Source organism: Musca vetustissima, unplaced genomic scaffold (genome assembly GCF_032173495.1).
Source record: "Musca vetustissima isolate MV318-11 ecotype Yass unplaced genomic scaffold, APGP_CSIRO_Mvet_v1 utg114065, whole genome shotgun sequence".
In the NCBI taxonomy this organism is placed as follows: Eukaryota; Metazoa; Arthropoda; class Insecta; order Diptera; family Muscidae; genus Musca; species Musca vetustissima.
Window position 1 is genome coordinate 12,501 of NW_026881391.1, and position 11,869 is coordinate 24,369.

General features: G+C 42.0%; 1 pseudogene; it reads left to right on the forward strand.

Moving 5' to 3' along the window:
* The window catches only part of LOC133327343 (large subunit ribosomal RNA), a 10,489-nt pseudogene extending 10,162 nt beyond the window's left edge, over positions 1 to 327 (forward strand).
* The last annotated feature ends 11,542 nt before the right edge of the window (positions 328 to 11,869 follow it).

Below are 11,869 nucleotides of genomic sequence, written 5' to 3' on the forward strand. Positions count from 1 at the left end.
TTATGCCTGAACGCCTCTAAGGTCGTATCCGAGCTGGACTGCAATGATAAATATGGGGCAATTGCATTGTATGGCTCTTAAACCATTTAAAGTTTATTTCTGATAAACGACAATGGATGTGATGCCAATGTTATTTGTAACATAGCAAATGTAGGAGGATACTATCACCTGCATGCCGCGCTAGTTACTTATAAAAACATTATTTAATACAATGACAATGCCTAGAATCAATTGTAAACGACTTTTTTAACGGGCAAGGTGTTGTAAGTGGTAGAGCAGCTGCCATACTGCGATCCACTGAAACTTATCCTCTGCTTGATGATTCGATATTTATATCGTTTCATAATGTGATATTCCATTAATTTGGAAAAACATAAAACAAAACAATATAAAAACCAAACTACACAGATTGGTCTTATTTATATTGATATTATAATGATAACAATTTGCATTGTTGTCTTTATGGTGTTAAATATGAAAAGACTTTTATTGTGTTGAAATAAATATATTAATATACCTCAAAATAGTATATTAGTAAAATATTTATAAACAAAATATTTTATTATATATTATTGTGTGGTATATTTATTTTATTTCAAATTTTTTTATGAAATTGTTATGTTTTTTAGATAGAAGTTTTAAGTTTTTAATCTTCTTCTAAACGTCCCCCAAGCAAAAGAAGACAACTTATGTGTCTTTAAAAGAAATTTTTGCTAATCAATATTGGAATACTACGAATGTGTTGTGAGAATATGTTGTTAAGTGTTCTTGCAATGCAGGTTTCAATATTGAGGGCCCATGGGGGAGTTAAGCCCTGCAAAAATTTTTTATTTTTTTTGACTTAGTAAAATAAGTAAAAGGGGGGCTCCCCCCTGTTGCTCGGCATCCAAAAAAGGGACCGCCGTTAGCGGCGAAAAATTTTTTGGGTTTTTTTGGCTGAATGGAGGGTATTGTTTCTGTGAGGGGACTTTACCATTTCATATGGCAGAAAAAAATGAATGTGAAAGACCAATACACTTCGGTTGTATATAAACTGAATGTGTTGGTCTCATTTCATTTGGAGTGAAAACAGCAAAGCCAACTTATAGAGAGATGTGTGTTTCTTTCGCATATACATAAGTTGGCTGTTTTCATTCAAACGAAAAGAACCAAAGTGTACACTATGTTGATGCTATGGGGAAGAAAAGACTTAGGTGTTTTTTTCTTCAAAGTCAATATAGAGAACTTTGGTTCTATTTTTTTATACAAGGCTTTATTAACATTAATTAATGAAAATGATATAATAATGGTAAAAACATGGTCAATATTACATAGCGAATGGCCTCATCACAATATATATCCTCCCGAAAGATTGGATTGACCATTTTCCCTAATGGAGAAGATGGTCGGCGGTAGTAATGGCTACTGCCAAATGGTCTCCAACTGCCTAGTCATCGATATAGTGACTTATTCATATCAATCCATAACATTCCTACTGTCCCTATTTTCAGATTCCTAGTGTGTCTGTTGGAGATATACTACTAAGAGTTACTAACTTGGAACTAGCCGGAACTAAGGAGGAGGTGAGTGGAATTTTTGTAGAAATGGAGGGTGCGATGTTGGAGGAGATGAAAAAGGTGACGGGGGATGCTGTGGGCAAAGGGGAACCGTGTTTCTCTGCGCCGGAGGTGCCGAATAGTGGTGTAGGGAAGAAGTTGAAGCCGAAGCCGAAGAGGAAGGTTATGACAACCATGGAGGGGAAGGCGGGTACCAGCGAGGATGAGGGGAAGCGATTCAAGCCTGGATCGCCGATCATCTCGGGTGCGGAGGCTGCTGGGAAAATTGGGATGGGAAGTATTTTGCAGACGGACAGTGAGGTCGATTTGGATGTGCGTAGCCGTCCGCGGAATAGGAGGCGTTTGGCTAGTGGCGGAGGTGTTGAAGGATGCATCTCCAAGATGAAGGAGGTGACGGGTAGGCTGCTGGGAACGATCCTGGGATGCAGCCTAAGTTCGGATGTGGTCAAGTCGGTGATGGATCTGGGAGCGGAATAAGGGGATCCTAATGAAGATGGTGGCAGAGAATGAGAGGCTGAAGGGGAAGTTGGAGGTGCATGAAAGCCGTGTGGTCAGTGGCGGAGCAGCTCCTGTGCCTAAGGCGCCTGTGGTGTCCTTAGGTCCTGCTGTTCGTTCGAATCCTGTTCCAAATTTTGGTGATTTTTTGGTCCACGATCGTCAAGGGCAAGGGTGTCCCGAAAAATTGTGAAGACGGTGGTGAAAAAATTGGTCCAACCCTGGGTGTGCGTGTGCACAGCGTGAAGCCGACTGGTGATGGTGGTGCAATTATTAGGACCCCCTCTGTGGCTGAGCGGGAGAAGGTGGTGGCCAACGAAAAGTTTAAGGAGCTGGGATTGGAGGTATCGGTGAATGAGAAGTTGGGCCCGAAGGTGGTGGTGAACCGTGTTCACTCTGAGATCACCCCGGATGTCTTTATGAACGAACTGTACAAAATGAATTTCGAGAAGCTGATGGCGAAGGATACTTTTGTGAAGAGTGTGAGGATGGTGACGGGGCCGTGGAAAGCTGGTGCAGGACCGGTCAATGTTGTTTTGGAGTGCACGAAACGTGTGAGCGACGTGTTGTTGGCGGGAGGAGCCTATGTTTTGTGGTATAGGTTTACTGTGCGTGCGCATGAGGAGGTTATGTCCTGCTTCAAGTGATGCAGTTTCGACCATAGGCAGTGCAGGATGGCCACTAGGATCTGTTGGCACTGCGGGTTGGGTGGCCATAATGCGGCGGCTTGTCCGAATCCGAGTCACTGCCGCAATTGCGAGTTGAAGGGGCTTCCTGCAGACCACATTATGTTGCCCCATTTACTCGGCAATGGTAGAGCGTGCAAGGGCTCGCCATTAGAATGGAGTTGCACATTGTACAGCTCAATTGTCAGCGGTCGAGGTCGGTGATGTATGAGTTAGGCCAGGTGCTTTGTAGCTCGAGGGCGTCGGTTGCCCTCCTTCAGGAACCCTACACTAGGGATGGCTTAGTTCGAGGATTGCCGGGGTGGATGCGTGTCTTCACGGACGTGAATGGAGACTCTGCTATTGTTATTTGTGACAGGGACGTTGACTGTACCGTCGTTAGTAGCAGCCAGTGGGGCGTTTGTGTCTGGATTGAAGGGGGTTTTGGGACGATGCTTTTAGCGTTACTGTAGGTATAGTGAAATTGGGTCCCATCTTGAGTATATGGATGCGGTTCTGCTGCTTGTTAGTGGTAGTCCGCTCATCGCTGCTCTTGATTCTAATGCGAGCTCGCCCATGTCGTACTCCAAGGTAGCTGGTCATGTGGCCAGTTCAAGGAGTATCGATTAATGCTTAGTGAATGGATGCTTTCGGTGGAACTCGGTGTCTTAAATGAAAAGTTTATATACTTTCGATGGACCCAATGGTGCTAGTGACATCGACGTGACGGCTGTAAATGGGGCAGCGCTGACAGCCTTTGATTTTAGGTGGGGTGTTGAGGACAGTTGGGGGGTAAGTGATCATCGGCCAATTACGGTTGATGTCACTTTCCATCAACGAACGAGGGTTCCCGAACGGTCTCGCAAGTGGCGGGACAGAGACGTGGACTCGGGATTATACTCGGATCGTGTCAGGGAGGCAGCTATGCCAATAGAGGACTTTAGGCTACTGACGATAGACGATCAGATAAGCAAGGTAGATCAGTGGATGTGTGCAGTGAATGATGCGCACCTTGGTAGACGCCGAGAGGCTAAGCCAAGCAAGGTCCCGTGGTGGACCCGTGAGTTAGATCTGATGCGGAGGTCAGTTCGACGCCTTAGGAGACTTTTCCAAAGGGCTAGGCGGGCTAATGCGGAGGACCTAGCTCAGCGTAAGAATGAATATCTTGGTTGTCTTAGGACGTACAAAGACAGTTTAGCTAGGGTTAAAGACGAAGATTGGAGGAGATTTTACTGGACAATAGGGATGACCCCTGGGGTACCGTGTACAAAGTGTGCAGAGGTAAAGGTAGAGTGACCGACGTGACGGCCCTCCAAGCTGGCAATTCGTTGTCTTCTTGGAGTGAGTGTATAGAGACGTTACTGACATCTTTTTTCCCAGATGCTGAACGTGTTGGTGATATTCCACCTGTGGTGGAGATTGCTGATGCGCCTCCTCTGGATAGTTCGGAAGTGGATGTAAGTATTGGTCGGATCAAATGTGGAAAGTCGCCCGGTATGGACGGAATGACTGGAAGGATGCTTAAGGCCATCTGGAAAGCCATTCCGGCCCATATCGAATCAATTTTTGAGAGTTGCCTTAGAACAGGATATTTTCCTTCCGTGTGGAAAGTGGCACGCGTTGTGGTTCTCCTTAAGGCCCCAGATAGGGATAGGAGCAATCCCCGCTCCTATCGTGGCATCAGTCTCCTTCCGGAGCTTGCGAAAGCTTTGGAGAGGGTAATGGTGGCACGACTTTTGGAGAGCTATAGCGACGGTTTTGCCACAGAGCAGTTCGGGTTTAGGCAAGGCAGAGGTGTGGAGGATGCTTGGCTGTATGTTAGTGATGCAGTTAGTCAGTCGAATGCCAAGTATGTGTTGGGCATATTCGTAGATTTCAAAGGCGCTTTCGACTATCTCTCTTGGGATAGAGTGCCTTCTTATCGAAGGCCGGTCTCGTGCCGAGCTGGAGAGTCGGGGTGAGGAGGCTATGCGCATAGCGAGTGAGTGGGGTGGTCGTGTTGGTGTGGAGGTGGCTTTGACTTCGACGATGCTCCTTAAAGGGAGATTGTCGCACAGTCGTCCGCCACTCATTCGTTCTGGTGGTGTTAGTATTGGTTTCGTTTCCAAGGTCAAGTATCTTGGGATCATGGTTGCTGAACGTATGCGGATGACCTTCTCATTCTTATCGAAGGCCGGTCTCGTGCCGAGCTGGAGAGTCGGGGTGAGGAGGCTATGCGCATAGCGAGTGAGTGGGGTGGTCGTGTTGGTGTGGAGGTGGCTTTCGACAAGACTTCGACGATGCTCCTTAAAGGGAGATTGTCGCACAGTCGTCCGCCACTCATTCGTTCTGGTGGTGTTAGTATTGGTTTCGTTTCCAAGGTCAAGTATCTTGGGATCATGGTTGCTGAACGCATGAATTTCACTGCTCATTTTGATTATGTCAGAGAGAAGATGTTAGCACTGGCAGGGAAAGTTAAGCGTATCCTTCGGAGCGATTGGGGCTTGGGCAGGCGTGCTGTCCGTACCATATATGGTGGACTTTTTGTTGCTTGCGCAACATTTGGTGCACCTGTGTGGTATAAGGCAGTAACCACTTCGGTGGGCCTGCGCAAGATCCAGTCTATTCAAAGGATTATGCTGTTAGCGAGTATGCCCGTTTGTAGGACTGTATCTACGGATGCTTTGCAGGTTCTGTTAGGGGCAGCACCCCTTGACTTGGAGGTGATGCGTAGAGCTATCATCTTTAAGATCAAGAAGGGACTACCGCTCTCTGAAGTTGATTGGATTTCCGCATCTGAACTGGCCGGGGATATGAGGAGGAACAAAGAGCTCGTAAATGAGCGACTTGTGTCTAGGTGGCAGACAAGATGGAATGAGAGTAATAATGGTCGGGTGACGTACGCCTTTATCAAAGACGTGACCTTCGTACAGGATCGACCAGACTTTGGCTTTGGTCTTAGTCTGGGGTATTTACTGACGGGGCACGGTTCGCTGAATGCGTTTTTGCATAGGCGAACTTTGTCTGACTCTCCGGATTGTGGTTGTGGTGGGGGACCTGAGGATGTCATGCACGTACTGACTCAGTGCATCTTTTATGATGACGTTAGGGACTTGGCCAGAATGGGTATTCGCAGTACCCAGAATGGTTGGGATCTAACAGCTTCGGTCGTGGGGGACGAGACATATGCGGCACTTGGCGTGTTTGCGAGGGAGGTGTTTACTAGGAGAAGGACTAGACTTAGTGGAGGTGATCCTCGGAGCTAGTCGTCATCTGGTGTATGGTCCTGTTCATGAGCTGCTTAGCGTTTCCCTGTGCCGGCTCGTCGTTTTGCTGGCCTCGGAGGTTGGCAGTTGCTGGTGCCTACTGCATTGTCATGCCTATGGTAGTGTAGTGGCGCTTGGGGTGAGGTGTGTGGTTGCGCTGGAGGTGGTGTTGGTTTGGTTTGTCGCTCTGCGTGTGTGTGTGTGTGTGTGTATGGTCGCTGTGTCTGTTGGTGGTGCCGAACCGTCCGTATGGACGTGTTTGGCTATGGCCATTGGTTGATGGTTTTCATGTTTGGTAAACGGGCTGGACATTCGTGAGGGTGTCTAGTCACTGTCCTGAGTGTGTGATCCGACGGGCCGGATACCCGAGTGGTTATGGTCACTGTCCTGTGTGGGTGTGAGATGTGTGGTCTGATGGGAGGTTGTGTTGCGGTGGTGGTTTCGGTCGCTGGTTGTCTGTTGGTGGTGTCGAACCGTCTGTTTAGACGTGTTTGGCTGGGGCCCTTGATTGCTCGTTGTTCGGGTGCTGTCCGACGGGCTGGACATCCGTGAGGGTGTTTAGTCACTGTCCAGTGTGTTTGATCCGACGGGCCGGATACCCGAGTGGTTGCGGTCACTGTCCTGTGTGGATGGTTGTGTGGACTGTGGTGAGGTTGGGAGGTTTTGTTGTTGGTGTGTGTGTGTTGTGCGGAATGCCCGTGAGGGCATTCTGGTGTTCCGGTGGTGTGTTTGGTGTCTTTGGGTTTACTAGTCCCGGATCGTGGATCGAAACTAGTAGGGCCACCATTCCCGAACTTTGTAGGCTTGTGGAATGATCATTAGGTCAGGATGGAGACGGTGTGGGAATTAGCATCGAGAGTTGTTGGTTTTTGCATCTGTTTTCATCCTCTCTTTATGGTCATTCCATTGTGGAGAGCCTGCAGTTACAAGTTCAAATGGTAGTAGCTTCGGCTACGAAAACGTGCAGAGTTTAGTCTGTGGGGGACCATTCCCGGACTAGCAGGCTTGTGGAATAATTGTTGGGAGGGGTGAGATGCATGGTGGCTACCAATATCGTGTGATGTTGGTGGCCACTTTTGCATTGTATCCCCTTTCAGCAATTGTTTCATTGTAGAGAGCCTGCATGTTTAGTCCTAATGGTAGTAGCTTTGGCTATGAAGCTGGGCAGAGGCTATAGTCTGTGAGTGACCAGTCTCGAACTGTTTGGGGTTCTACTGGTAATAGCTTTGGCTATGAACCTGACCGAAGGTTTCGGTAGCACGGGTGTCAGGGCCCCTAGGTCTGCGGATCTAGCCTGGCAGTTGGTGTTGGCCCTTCGGGGAGCATCGTGCTGGTTGTGGTTTATACCCAAATCGCGGGGAGAGCTTTGGCTCGGTGTGGAGTTGCATTACAACCGGTGCCTGACCCATAGAAAGGCAGGAGTTTTAGATGGGCTCCGCTCCTCATCCAAGGAGGTGATCGCGTCCAAATACGTGTGATCGATTGGTACCTGCATTTCGGTGTGGGGGCGTTGGTTGACGCTTTGTATTAACTGGTGTTTACAGCACCGTGGGGTAAGACCGCAAGGTAGGTACCCACGTACTCTAAGCATCTCTGTCCCTATTTTCAAAATGCCAAATAAACTAAGTATTTGGAGATAGGTGCACAAAATACGGAATAACTTTTGAATGGCTACACGGCGGGAGCTGTGCATAGTCTCAAAATGTTGCTTAGAATGTCGACATTAAGAAGATGTCTTACATCAATCCATACGCGAGATTCCTACTGTCCCTATTTTTCCTACAAGTGAAATAAGAATTCACCGTAAATTACCCAAAGTCTATTGAAGAACATTGTTTCTTCAATAGACAATTCTTCTCAAATTGTATTTGAGAAGATCAACCAAAATTGAATTAATTTTGAATTTTTTTCCTTCATTCAATAAATGAAATTTGGGAAAAAAATTATAAAAAATCAGAAAATCGACAAAAATATTTCGAAATGGCTCAAATAATATGTAGTTCATATAACTATTTGATACCAATGATATTCATTCATTTATTTCGATTTTCAATTTTTTGTGATTTTTTTCACCATTATAATATCATTGAAAAATTGAATAAAAATTCATAAAAAATTCAAATTTGCTCGTAAATTACCCAAAAATGGCTTAAATAATAGCTATTCCATGTTGCTATGTTAAGCCAAAAAAATTTCCATCATATCATTAAAACATGATTTTTTGGAATTTTTTTCCCCATTTTTTCCAAAAATATTAAAATATTAAAAAAATCGAAAAATATTCATAAAAAAATCAAATATCAACGTAAATTACCCAAACATACATCAAATGATAGCTAATTTTTATTACTATCAATAAAAAATAAAATATCATTGATATTTTCAACGTTGATTTTTTTATGAATATTTTTCAGATTTTTTCAAAAATATTAAAAAATCGAAAAATATTCATAAAAAAATCAAATATCAACGTAAATTACCCAAACATACATCAAATGATAGCTAATTTTTATTACTATCAATAAAAAATAAAATACCATTGATATTTTCAACGCTGATTTTTTTATGAATATTTTTCCGATTTTTTATTATTTTTTTAAAACATGCACGTAAATTACCCATTTATGCGTTAAAAGATGTCTAATTATTACTACTATTAACCAAAAATAAAATATCATTGATATTTTCAACGCTGATTTTTTTATGAATATTTTTCGATTTTTTATTATTTTCAAAAAAATGGAAAAAAATTCACCAAAAATTCAAAACTCATCGTAAATTACCCGTTGATGGCATAAAATATTGCTTTTACATTGGGCTATTTTATGCCATTCGAATTTCATCAAATTTCCATGTTTTAAATTTTTTATGAATTTTTTTCGAATATTTTTCATGTATAAATATTAATAAAAAATTCATAAAATATTCAACTTGGTCAAATTTGATGATTTTCCTCTATAAATCAATGTAAAATGACTATCTACATTATCCCTGTCAATTTCATGAAAATCCAATCATAATTGAATATTTTAGAAATAAAATAAATTTCTAAATTTACCCATTTTCGTTAAAAATTGCTTTATTTTCGACGAAAAAAATTAAAATTTTTTATTTTTGGAGAAAAAAATTTTATTCATTTAAAATAAGTTACCCATTATTCCAACTAAAATGAATAAAAAATCTTTTTCCAAAAATTCCATTTCGTTAATTTTTTATTAAGGTTTTTCTTCAAAAATCATCCCTCTTTCACATTTTATGCGATGTGCCGATTGTGCACTACAAATATATTAATGAGACGTTGACTGTTTGAATGCCGTTTGCATCGTACGATGTGAGGAGTCTCGTTAAACAAATGTGTGATTTTTAAAAATGTTTATCCAAATGGTTAAACGAAAATATTCATCAATATCAAGTATAGTAAGTTGATGCTGTGATGTTAAAAGTAATTTGAAATAAATTGCTGTCATTTATTTGGTGACTCGTTTCGTTGATTTTTCATTAAGTTGTCGATGGAAAAACATACAATAAAACATTATTCTGGTTGATCCTGCCAGTAGTTATATGCTTGTCTCAAAGATTAAGCCATGCATGTCTAAGTACACACGAATTAACAGTGAAACCGCAAAAGGCTCATTATATCAGTTATGGTTCTCCGGAGAGGGAGCCTGAGAAACGGCTACCACATCTAAGGAAGGCAGCAGGCGCGTAAATTACCCACTCCCAGCTCGGGGAGGTAGTGACGAAAAATAACAATACAGGACTCATATTAGAGGCCCTGTAATTGGAATGAGTACACTTTAAATCCCTTAACAAGGACCTATTGGAGGGCAAGTCTGGTGCCAGCAGCCGCGGTAACTCCAGCTCCAATAGCGTATATTAAAGTTGTTGCGGTTAAAACGTTCGTAGTTGAACTTGTGCTTCATACGGGTAGTACAACTATAATTGTAGTTTGTACTATACCTTATGTATGTAAGCGTATTACCGGTGGAGTTCTTACATGCATAGGTACTTGTATTTATGTATGTTCCTCCTATTTAAACCTGCTTCAGTGCTCTTCATCGAGTGTTGTTGTGGGCCGGTACAATTACTTTGAACAAATTAGAGTGCTTAAAGCAGGCTCCAAATGCCTGAATATTTTGTGCATGGAATAATGAAATAAGACCTCTGTTCTACTTTCATTGGTTTTTAGATCAAGAGGTAATGATTAATAGAAGCAGTTTGGGGGCATTAGTATTACGACGCGAGAGGTGAAATTCTTGGACCGTCGTAAGACTAACTTAAGCGAAAGCATTTGCCAAAGATGTTTTCATTAATCAAGAACGAAAGTTAGAGGTTCGAAGGCGATCAGATACCGCCCTAGTTCTAACCATAAACGATGCCAGCTAGCAATTGGGTGTAGCTACTTTTATGGCTCTCTCAGTCGCTTCCCGGGAAACCAAAGCTTTTGGGCTCCGGGGAAGTATGGTTGCAAAGCTGAAACTTAAAGGAATTGACGGAAGGGCACCACCAGGAGTGGAGCCTGCGGCTTAATTTGACTCAACACGGGAAAACTTACCAGGTCCGAACATAAGTGTGTAAGACAGATTGATAGCTCTTTCTCGAATCTATGGGTGGTGGTGCATGGCCGTTCTTAGTTCGTGGAGTGATTTGTCTGGTTAATTCCGATAACGAACGAGACTCAAATATATTAAATAGATGCTTTCAGGATTATGGTGTTGAAGCTTTTATAGCCTTCATTCGCGACCGCAGTAAAATGTGTTAGCGTTTGAATGTGTTTGTAAAAGTGGAGCCGTACCTGTTGGTTTGTCCCATTATAAGGACACTAGCTTCTTAAATGGACAAATTGCGTCTAGCAATAATGAGATTGAGCAATAACAGGTCTGTGATGCCCTTAGATGTCCTGGGCTGCACGCGCGCTACAATGAAAGTATCAACGTGTATTTCCTAGACCGAGAGGTCCGGGTAAACCGCTGAACCACTTTCATGCTTGGGATTGTGAACTGAAACTGTTCACATGAACTTGGAATTCCCAGTAAGTGTGAGTCATTAACTCGCATTGATTACGTCCCTGCCCTTTGTACACACCGCCCGTCGCTACTACCGATTGAATTATTTAGTGAGGTCTCCGGACGTGATCACTGTAACGCCTCGTGTGTTACGGATGTTTCGCAAAAGTTGACCGAACTTGATTATTTAGAGGAAAAACAATCCGTAGGTTTGACTGTATACAAAACAAAAATAAATTATCACTCATTTGTGAATATAAAAATACGGTAAAAACTATTTGATTTTTACAATGGATACATTGAAATCAAAACATACAATTACAGTTGTACTTATATTTAATATAAGTTAATGTTCTTCTTCTGTTTGCTCGATATATTTTCGGATATGTTGATGTCAAGCGGTTGTTTGAACTAAGACATTCGCAACATAAATTGTATGTATAAAAACATAAGTTATTGAAGAAATTGATATATGCCAATTCATTTTGGTGTATTTTTGATTTCTTTCAATAAAAAAAATTTTGACTTTATACAAAAAAAAAATAAATTTCAACGCATGGATCGCGGTCCATGTAAATAATCAATTCAATTTATTGAATTGTGTTTTGAGCACATGTTATATTACTGGATTCTGGTTTTTTGTCACCAAAAGACCGCTATAGAATTCATAATATTAATAGTCAAGATAGAATACCTCATTGAAAAAATCCTAGTATTTTTTTATTAAAATACTTTCATTTTTTTCAATTAATTGAGGAAGGTCTAGCATAAAAATTTTTTATGAACTAGAATTGTCTCTTTTATATTGAAGAAAAAATATGAACATACAAAAAAGAAAAGATTTTTTCATTAAAATGATTTATTCTATAAAATGTAAACTATAAATTAGTATTTGTTTTATA